Genomic DNA, 10814 nt, shown 5'->3' on the forward strand with positions numbered 1-10814 from the left:
TTCCTCATATAAGGTCTTCAACTCATCAAACCCCTGCACTTCAATTCTCATTTCAATCAACAAATTTCTTCTACTCAAGGCATCAACAACTCTATTTGACTTTCCACTCCTATGTTTCAAAACAAAAGTATAGCTCTGCATGAACTCAACCTATCTCATGTGTCTTTGGTTCAACTTACCTTGACTATTCAAATAGTGTAATTCTTGATGATCTGTATACAACACAAACTCCTTAGGCAACAAATAATGTCTCCACTTTTTCAAGGTGAATTATGGCATATAACTGCTAATCATACACTGAATATCTTCTCTTTGCATAATTCAACTTTTCACAGAACTTAACACTGCTCCAATTGCATTCCCACTTGCGTAGAAATACACTTGAAATACTTTACTAAAATCTGGTATAGCCAACATAGGATTCTCTATCACCTTCTGCTTCAACAACACAAAATTTTTGTTTCCTCTAGATGTCCATCTGAAATCCTTTCTATCTCCTCTCATGGCCTTAGTCATAGGGCTGCAAACTGAACCGATAGAAACTATCCAATCCATGAAATGATCTTACCTCTCTAGTGCTTTCTAGTGTAGGCCATTTAATAATTTCTCTTACTTTCTCTAGGTCCATCTTGAATTCATCTGCATATATCACAAATCCCAAATATACTAGTTCTTCCTTCATGAAACTACACTTCTTAAGGTTTATCAATAATTTCTCCTCTCAACCTCTGCAAAAATTATCTCAAATGCAACAAATACTCCTCCTTTGTCTTACTAAAAATCAAAATGTCATCCAAATACATAATCACAAACTTACCCAAGAACTTCTTCAATACCTCATTCATCAATCGCATGAAAGTACTCGGTGCATTAGTCAATCCAAAAGGCATCACCAACCACTCATATAGTCCTCTGTTTGTCTTGAAAATAGTTTTCCACTCATCTCCTCTGAAGTTAATTGGATGATATCCACTCTTCAAATCTATCTTTGTAAAATATTTGGCTCCACTCAAACAATCCATTATGTCATCCATCCTAGGCAATGGAAACTTATAGTTCATTGTGATCCGGTTTATGTCTCTAGAGTTTGTACACATTTTCCACTCCTCATCCTTCTTAGGTGCTAACACAACAGGGACTGTACAAGGGCTCAAGCTTTCCATGATCAAACCTTTCCTCAATAGCTCTTGTACCTATCTATTCAATTCTTTATTCTCTGCTGGAATCATCTGGTGTGCAACTTTATTAGGCAAACTAGCTCCGGGAATTAAATCCAAACAATGACTGATACTCCTCATAGGTGTAAATCCACCAAGTATGTTATCTAAAATCATGTCTTCATATTCTGCCAACAACTTCTTTATCTCCTCTGGTTGTCTCTCTTCCAGTTTTAAATTAGACTTCTTAGGGATTAAGGCATAGCACACATTTTCATTCCTCAAAACATCCAGAAATTTTCATCCATCAACCAAACAAACTCTCACATATGTACAAATCTCACTCTTTTGAGTCTCTTCCAAAGGTAGAAAAGTTTGTTTCATCCCATTTGCAAGGAGAAAGGTAGAGAAGGTCTTGTCTGGTGTTTTCCCTCGTAGGGATGGATTAAGGCTAACTTCGATGGGGCTTCTAAAGGGAATCCGGGTAAAGCTGGATATGGGGGCATTAACAAGAATTTTGCTGGAAGTTGTCGCGGTGGCTGGTCCTCTAGGGAATCAAACTAGCCATTTTGCTGAAGCCTCTGCTGCCTTGAATACCTTAATTATAGCCAAAAATCTTAATTATGATAAAATATGGCTTGAGGGGGATCCACTTAATATTATTAAGTGCTTAAAGGGGGAATCAGAGCCTTCTTGGTCTATCAAGAATATCATCATGAAATCTAGAGAGATCATCGCCAGTTTCAAAGAAATTATCATACAACATGCCTTCAGAGAGCAAAATAGTGTTGTTGACTGTTTAGCGAATACTGGAGTTAACTCTGACGCTCAAATGATTTGGCATGAGGATGATCTCAATTTAAATATTAAAGAGATCCTCAGAAAGGACCGTTATACGGGGAGAGAAGGACAATTAAATCATGACAAGTAAAAAGCATCATTTACGCCTTGCTGGAAAGGCCATCATTACCTGACATTGTGACAGATCTCCTACTATCTCCAATAAATCGCCACATGCTTTGTGGGTTACTCAGTGCAAAAATTTGAGCAGCATCGGGAAAGAAGGTCTCAATTTGCAGAGAAACAGAGCGGATAGCCTGCATCCGAAAATGGGAGGAGACCTAAGATGCGAAGAACCTGACAACACGTCGACCTAGAAAGAAATGCCTAAAGTCTGGGTGAAGCTGGAGAAGGGCTCTCTTACCAGCTTCATGGAAAAGCTTGATGACTATGACAAAGGTAGGGTTAACTTAGTCGTTTCCAAGTTTTTCAAAAATTGGTCTAATGGCTCTTTTAAACTTTACGGAGTTCAATTTAAGCTGGACGTTGGGCTTATTTCAACTGTGATTGGAATGCCCCACACTGGGCTTAACTTCTTTTGAGACCTCAAAGTCTCCAACAATGCGGTTAACCTATTCCCATGGAAAGAGAAAGAGCGGGCCAAAATAGGCAAGGCTACCGGGGGCTACTACGAAGCTGCAAACATCAAGAAGATGTGGGGCTGGGTCCTGAACGCAATCATGGAGTATATTACAGTTGAAGGTCGTTTCTCCAGGGCCCACACCTACCACTTTGTGCTCTTAAACCATTTCAAACATGACAAAAAAGTGTCTCTGCCCTACTACCTTTTTCGGTCCCTGAACAAACATAGGACTAACCCTTCCAGCCCGATTCTCCACAGCAGGCTCCTGCTGCTCATCTATGAGCATTACAAAACCCTTGCTCTGTAGAAAAATAAGCGGATTTCCGCTTCCCTGGGTAAAAGAAAGATGGAAGAGGGAGAAACTAGCAAGGAGAAGGCGTCATCCAACAAGAAAAGGAAAAGTGCCCCCAGGTTGGAAACAAAGGACATTGTCAAGGAAAGCAGTGGTATGGAGACGGACGAATCTAACGGTGAAGACAACTGGAAAGAAGAGGAGCTAGGCAACGAGGAAGAAAGTGGAGATTTTGAGCCTGGTCAAGATAGCCCTACTCTAAGCGATCACCCTGGTAAGGACAATAGCCATATGATGGAAGAAATGACTCCCAAGGATAATGAGGAAACCGAAGTTAATTTTGAGAAGGAAATAAACAAAGACCTGATAGAGGAAAGGGATAGCAAGGACAAGGAAAGTGCTGGTGAGGGGCTTATCCTGGATAATCTCAAGAAGCTCTTGGAGGCCAGAATGGATTTTGACAGACAGACCTACGAAACCCTGAAAAACCCGAAAAAGAAAGGTATAAATTTAGATAAAAAGAGGGAGGATGAAAACAAAGAGCATATTAATTGGAAGCAGGAAATGGAGAACAAGGTAAAATCGCTGGAAGAAGGAAAAGAAGCGATGGAAAATCTGATGGGAGTTATCCCAAGTATCCTCTCTGTTGTCACCAAAAACATGGAGGACATCACCAAGGTCTTTGACCATACTCCTAAACCGGTTGTGGATCTTCACCTGGAGGAGGAGACCATCCAGACTGGAAGTGGTGATGCTACCCCGGCAGGCGGGACTGCGAAGAGAACCAAGGCCAGTATCAAGAAAGCTGTGGCTGCTGCTGCTAAGGACCCTCCCAACTTCAAAGACAACATCAAAGAGCTACAAGAAATTAGCAGCACCCTGGCTAAAGCCCTGGAAAAAATTTGATTCCTGGATGGCCTGCTAGCTTTTCGGGGCTTTTGTGGGTTTTCTTCAGTTTTCCGCTAGTTTTTGCTTTTTAGTTTTGTTCCTCTTTGTTTCTCATGGCTTTACTGTTTAAGTCTTGCTTGTAAAGGGTTTTGGGGCCCCTTCAAAACCTACTTTTTCATTAATAAAAAACAATAGTATATATGTTCTTCCTTCCATCATGAAATGCTTGTCCATCATATTGTCAATGTCTCCCTAATAAGATATGACATACTTTCTTAGGCATAATATCACATAGAACTTCATCATAGTAGGATCCAATCTTCAATTTTGCTAGATATTATTCACTCATCAATACCTTATGATTGTCCTAAATCCATGCTATCTGGTAGGGTTTAGGGTGTTTTAATCTATGCAGATTCAACTTATTCACCAACTCCTTTGAGGCTAGATTATCGGAACTACCACTATCAATTATGACTTTGCAAGAGTAACCTTCAACTTTGCACCTTGTTTGAATCAAATTCATCCTCTGCAATAGTTCCTGGTCTATTTCACTCTGACATAGGGTTCTCCTTATCATTGTTGTCCTCGATTTCAGCATGGCCAAAATCATGAGGCAACCCTACAAAACTGGTCCGTTTCGTACCTTACGACCTCCATGAGAGCTTGATTGACTCTGTCTGTTAGCTTGTTTAGCTTTTTGTTTTTCATTTTTAGTGTTTTCTAAGTTTTTTCAAAGTCTGTAGTTTAGTCCGGCCTGCAAGGTCTTTCTTTGCAAAGTTTTCTGCACATCAGACTTTAAAGTCGGACCTGCAGGTAGTCTTCCCCTGTAGTTCGGACTTTAAAGTCCGACTTGCAGGCTCTCTAGCTGGAGAGTGCATGTCAGACTTTAAAGTCTGACTTGCAAGGGTTTTAGCTTGCATGTCAGACCTGTGAGTTAGTAATTAATGCAGCATTTACTGTTAATTATGGGTTTTATTAAATTGATTTTGCGTTTCATTTCTTCATTATTGTTTATGTTTTTCTCTATCCGCATGCATCTTTTTCCATTTTCGCTCGCCATCTTGTGGATTTGTCGCGTCTTCATTGATTTTTCCCTCTCATTCTGGTGGAAAAGGTAGGTTCGATGTTTTCCTTGCAGGTTTTTCTTCCTATTTTGCATTTTTTCTCTTTGTTCCTCTTCCTTGTTTTATTTTTTCCCTTTTTTTTTGCTTGGTGGTGTGTTGGGAGGGCATATCAGATTTCAAAACTCTGATTGCCCTCCCAACATTTTGTTCCCCTTAGCCTGCATATCAGATTTTAAAATTCAATATGCAGGCTGATCATTTTAGCCCCCCTTCGCATATCGGACTTTAAAGTCTGATACGCAAAGGGGAGAGGATTTAATTGACATGTCAGGTTTTAAAACTCGACATGTCAATCAAGTGGTTTCCCCCCCCCCCCCCAGATCTATAAATTAGACTTTAAATTCCAATGTGCTGGTTTTTCCAAAAGGTTTTACACTTGCACATAGGACTTTAAAGTCCGATGTGCTAATGATCTTCCTCGGTTTGCACATCAGACTTTAAAGTCCGATGTGCTGATAACTTACCCAAAATAGCACATCAGACTTTAAAGTTTGATGTGCTAATTAAGATGTTTATCCCTACACATCAGACTTTAAATTTTGATGTGCGGATTTTGTTTTCTAAAGAGCATGTTGGACTTTTTTTCCCGACCTACTGTTTTTGGCAGTTTTACTCCTAAGCCTGTTCTGAGTCCGGTTTTTCATTCCGATTGAGAAAAATTGATTTTGATGATGATGATAACTATCAAAAGAGATAATCCTTAGTGTTGAATGTAGTCATCACTAATGTCAAATCTCCCTCAAGATAAATTTGAGCCTTCCACGAGTCAATTGGAATCTTCTCCGGGTAAAACATCAATGAAAAAGATGAAGTAAAAAGTATGATAAGTACTTGAATATGTATCCAGAGAGTTCAGTGGAATCAAATATCAAGGAGATCAGAGATATTGAGATTGGACATGTCAATATGAAGGAATTCATTGAATGAGTTGAGAAAGCTCATGCTCGCCTAACAAATCTAATCAAATCTGAGTTACATAAATATGCATCCTTCCTAGTTGCAGCTCATGATCCAGAATTTGTACTTACAATTATTGGATTACTTTGATCCAAATACAAGACAGGTGAAGGACGTAGATCAGAATGTCATCATGACTTTGGATAGTGTATTTTTCAATAGTGTCTTCAAAGGCTCTCTAGTTGAAGAGGTAGCTGACATTTCTCAAGAGAGTGCTCAAGAGTACTATGAGAAAAATGAAGTTAAATGCAAGAAAGTGGTCAATACTGTGTACCTCTCTGCTGCTAGACATTCTACTACCTCACGATGGCCCAAGTCCTTTCATAGGAGTGACTTCAATGAGGAGTACAACGACATGGTTACCATGTTATCAAGAGTGAAGGGGCTAAAAGACTCTCATTACTTTCAAACCTGGATGTGTTACTACATGAATATAATCAGGAAAGGGGTTACAAGAATTGATTGGGGTGAACAGATCAGCGATGCACTCTATGCTCAATTGAAGGAGGTGAAAGTAACACTGAAATTTTACATGACCTCATAGCTGGTTTATGTACTTGGTTCTATGAGGCAATATCCGGGTTTATCTACGAAGGGTGATAGAAGATTGGTGCCTGTTTGGGAGTATTATGATCAACTTACCATCAAGAATCAAGGTAGCCACTTTAGAAGAGTTAATGATGTGTTCTTTGATGTATGGAAGTGCATGTTTGATAAGAGTCTACAGAAGTAGAGATTATCAAAGGCTTCTTATAATAGGGTATCTCACTTCAGATGTGTTTTCCTTTAATTCCCTACATTCACTTACATCTAGATTGGGTGTTTCTCAGGTGAGCCTTTATTCTACCAAGTTTTCCTTCTGATAAGATCATTCTCATGGAGTTGTGTAGACAACTAATTTATGTGCATGAAAAGCAATCACAAGCACATAAGACTGGGTTGAAGTTCCCAGAGCCAATTGACAGGTACTCAGTCCTAACCAACCCTAAAGCCAAGAACATGGAGGAATAACTGCAATGGAATACTATGAGAAGATTCAAGGCACGAAATAATTTTGACTTTAATGGCATAAAGAACAAACTAAAGAGGAATTATACCCATGTCTATAGGTTTAAAGATGTATGGGCGGAATATCAAAATGAGGAAGATATAAGAAGGATGGATTTTGGTCGACTTACCCTTGAACAAATTGAAAATTTGGACTTAGCAAAGATCCCAATGACCATGGAAGACATGGATGACATAATAGACCTTGTCTATTATGAGAAGAAGATTATTGATTCTCCGCTCCCTCCAGTGCATTGGTCAAAGAAGGAAAGCAAATCCATTGCTCAAAGGATTGTTCCCATCCTAGAAAACACCAATGCTTGGCTGATAAAGAAGAATCTTAGGATGAAACAACTGCCTGCTAGTTCTGGGGATGACGATAATAGTGATGGCCTGTTTGGCAAGACAACTACAAATGAGACAAGAACAAAGAGTAGGGCAGATCCACAAGCATTATCCTCATCCCTCGTAGTACAATCTAAGGGGAAAGGGCCCAAAAATTTACAATTAAAGGGTCCAAGAAGGGTAAGTCATCATCAGCAGTGCAGGGGACAGTCACAAATGAGCCAGAACAACCGCCTGACATTGAAATTGAAAAAGAGAAGGGGATTGAAGAGGGTGAAATTCCTCAACAAGAGGAAGCACAGGTTGAAGAAACATCACATCCAAGTGGAGTTGATGCCCAAATCACTTCATAGGTACCGACTCATTCTGAGGTGATCGTCCACTCTATTGATTCTGACTCTGATCAGGAGGATGAGGATTTTCAAGATGGGGATCTCGGTATGGGCATTGAGGAGTTAGAGGCTGCTTAACAGTTTTTCACACTAACCATTTTCTCCAATTTGGATGATTTTCCTTCATCCACCATTGAATCTACAATGCTAGATTTTAATGAAGCCTTGGAAGGGGCATTTGAAGAACAATCTATAGTGAACTTACCTGTTATTACAATCACAACAAAAATTCCACCATTGGTAAGTATTGAGGTTGCATCCACAATGCCTTCAATTCTCCCATCTGTAACTAAAGAGATGTCAGTAGTAGTAATTGTTACAACATTGATAGGTGTCCCACAAGATACATCAACATTGATGTGATCAACAACACTCATAACTGCTCTGAGTTCCTATTAGCCTACTCCTGAAATCATAATTGAAGATCAGAAAGGAGCTACTACTCCATCAACCAATCCATAATTACCACCTTGGATGGAAGTAGTGGCCCCTAAGAGGAAAAAATAGGTAATTTCTCTAGATGAGTTTGATTTTGAGCAGTTGGTTCCTTTGAAACCTAAGGGAACAAAGAAGCCAAAGATGGTATCTTGGGTGCTAGTAGACTTGACTTCAAAGAGAAAGTATGCTAAGGTCATGGTGCCATCATCAAATAAAGATAAAGGCAACATACGTCCTGAGGATTACACCAAGCAAACCATAGAGCTCGGGGTGGAAACACATGAGAGTGTTAAGTTGGATTCTCAGATAGCTTTCAACTCTTTGTTACGAAGATTTGATCAAGAGAGGGATGAGAAGAATGAATTAAAGTAGAAATGTGAACAATTGACCAATGTTCTTCTGAAGGTCACACAATCTTCTCAGGAAGTTGAGCCCATAGAATCCTCAATGGACACTAAAGCTCTAAAGAAAATTGAATAGGTAGGAACCAAGGGTCAAGTGATGGATGAGTGGATTTCATGGCTAAGGTTGGAAGGCTCTCATCTTCTAAGTTCAACAGTTGGACTATTGGCGGATTTTGAAGTAATCCAAAGTCAAATGCAAGGACTCAAAACTTCATTATCGCAAGAGATTGAGGAAGTTGAGAAAACTACAACCCTTTGGAGCAAGATGGAGGACTTCAGGATAGATGCCCTTGTTGAAAATAAGGTAATTCCTACAAGGGAAAAGTATATCTAGATTTTGTCATTATTGTCTCATAAGCAAGAGACAATAAGGTTGATGATTGCGGAGCTGAACTGAGAGAAGAAGGAAGGTGATGACGAGTTTGATCTCATTTTTGCCAAAGTTGCCGATCTTCCCTGTTATTTATATGATGGCAATCAAAATCTTGTTACTGATGAAGCTATCACACAAGAATTCATTTCTCTAATGGATCACTACATGGGACAAAATTTCTCACTTGACACATTTGATAAATTACTGGAGATTCAGGTCAGTTTTGAAGTCCTTGCATCCATGTTGAAGGATGTAAAAAGAAATAGGTAAAGATTGAAGATGCGATTTCCCATGTTCACGTGATCACAAGTTCTACCCCAATGCTGGATAAAGAAGAGATGAAAGCCATCCTGACTAAGTTCAAAGAGTTCCATAAATCAGACGAGGAGGAGAAAGACCAATAAAGTGTCCCCTTTAGCTTTTTCTTTTTATGCAGTTGCATCATTAGATGCTGTTAGTTTTCTTGCAGCTACACATTTTCCTTATGTTGTAGTTGTAATAAAGTGGGACTATGCAGTTTAAATAGTCAATTGTGCCCACATTTTTCTCTATACTTTTCTTATTCAAGGAGGACCTCATTTGTAAATATTTATCTTTTAATATGCTTAGCAAAACTCTGCTGAAATTTTGTGCCAAATAAGACTTTGAGCTTTTTGGATGTAAAATTGGATTTAAAGTAATATAAGAAAGCAATCCATTAGACCTCAACTTTGAGTGAGTAGAAGATTGTGGTTGTGATTGGAATTACTCCTATGTTTAGTTCACACAATCGTTCTTATATATATAAGAATCTTGTTGGCAAATTTGTCTATGTTATTGAAAGAGATTTCCAAATGTGTTGAGTAGACTTTGAGCTAACAAAATAGTTGGGAAATCTTCTAATAAATTAAGTAATTAGTGGTAGGCTTTGTATTAATGTAGTTACTTTTAGTTTAAAAGATTGGGAATTCATACTTGAAGACTTTGAGCTGCGAGTTAAATTTCTAACTTCTTGTAATAATCGGTTTGAGTTAGTATTACATTCAAGAGAGACTTTGTGCTACTTGATTGTAAGTTTTAGCGTAAGTTGTTAGATTCATTGTTCTTTTCTTTAAGTATCTAAAATGATAGAGAAATTGTAACAGGGTAGAGGGAGAATACATAGACTCTAAAACAAAACAGTTATATGCCCAATATCAACCCAAAGATTTTGATTTCTTATTAATTAGAGAAGAAATTTCAAAGGGAACCTCCCCTTGATGAGTGGAGAGATTAATTTCTCAACATAGCTATGTGTGAATTATATATTTTTCCATTGGTATGTTGGTGACAAAATATTCACCCAACAATCATCAAGGCCTCTCCATCTTCAAGTTTATTCAAGGATCTAGTAGGCTCTTCCTCAAAAAATTCAGTTCTTCCATTTTTCTCTGTCCTTCTATTTGAGTTACCTTGTTTACGTTAAAAATATCAGTTTCCTCCATACTTAAAGCAAGTTCTTCCAAACTTCCTCTTTTCATCTCTCTTATAACCCTCATTATGATAACCACTTTGTCTATCATTCTGGTAAAAGTTCCTATCATCTCTTTGATGTGAAATATCATCTTTTCCTTCTTCCTTGTCTTTTTTTTTTTCTCTGCAAAAGATCTTCCACTTCTAGGAAATGTTCTTCCTCTTTGAAATCTTTCTCCTCTTCCTCTCTATCTTTGCTCATGCATTTTGTTCAACTTTTCCTTAGCCTTCAAGGCATATTGATAAGCCTCTTCCACACTTTGCAACTTGATTAAACTAATCACCTCTTGCAAAGACATCCAAAATCCATTGGTATACCTCACAATCTATTCAGCCTCATCCTCGACATTTTTGTAGAACTATTCGATATACTCCCTCACACTAGACTCATGCTTCATGTTTTGCAACTTCCAAAGAAAATTCACTTGATAATCTGCAGGTAAGAACTTTGCTTTCAACTTACTCACCATCCTATCCTAA

Source organism: Cryptomeria japonica, chromosome 10 (assembly GCF_030272615.1).
Source record: "Cryptomeria japonica chromosome 10, Sugi_1.0, whole genome shotgun sequence".
Classification (NCBI taxonomy): domain Eukaryota; kingdom Viridiplantae; phylum Streptophyta; class Pinopsida; order Cupressales; family Cupressaceae; genus Cryptomeria; species Cryptomeria japonica.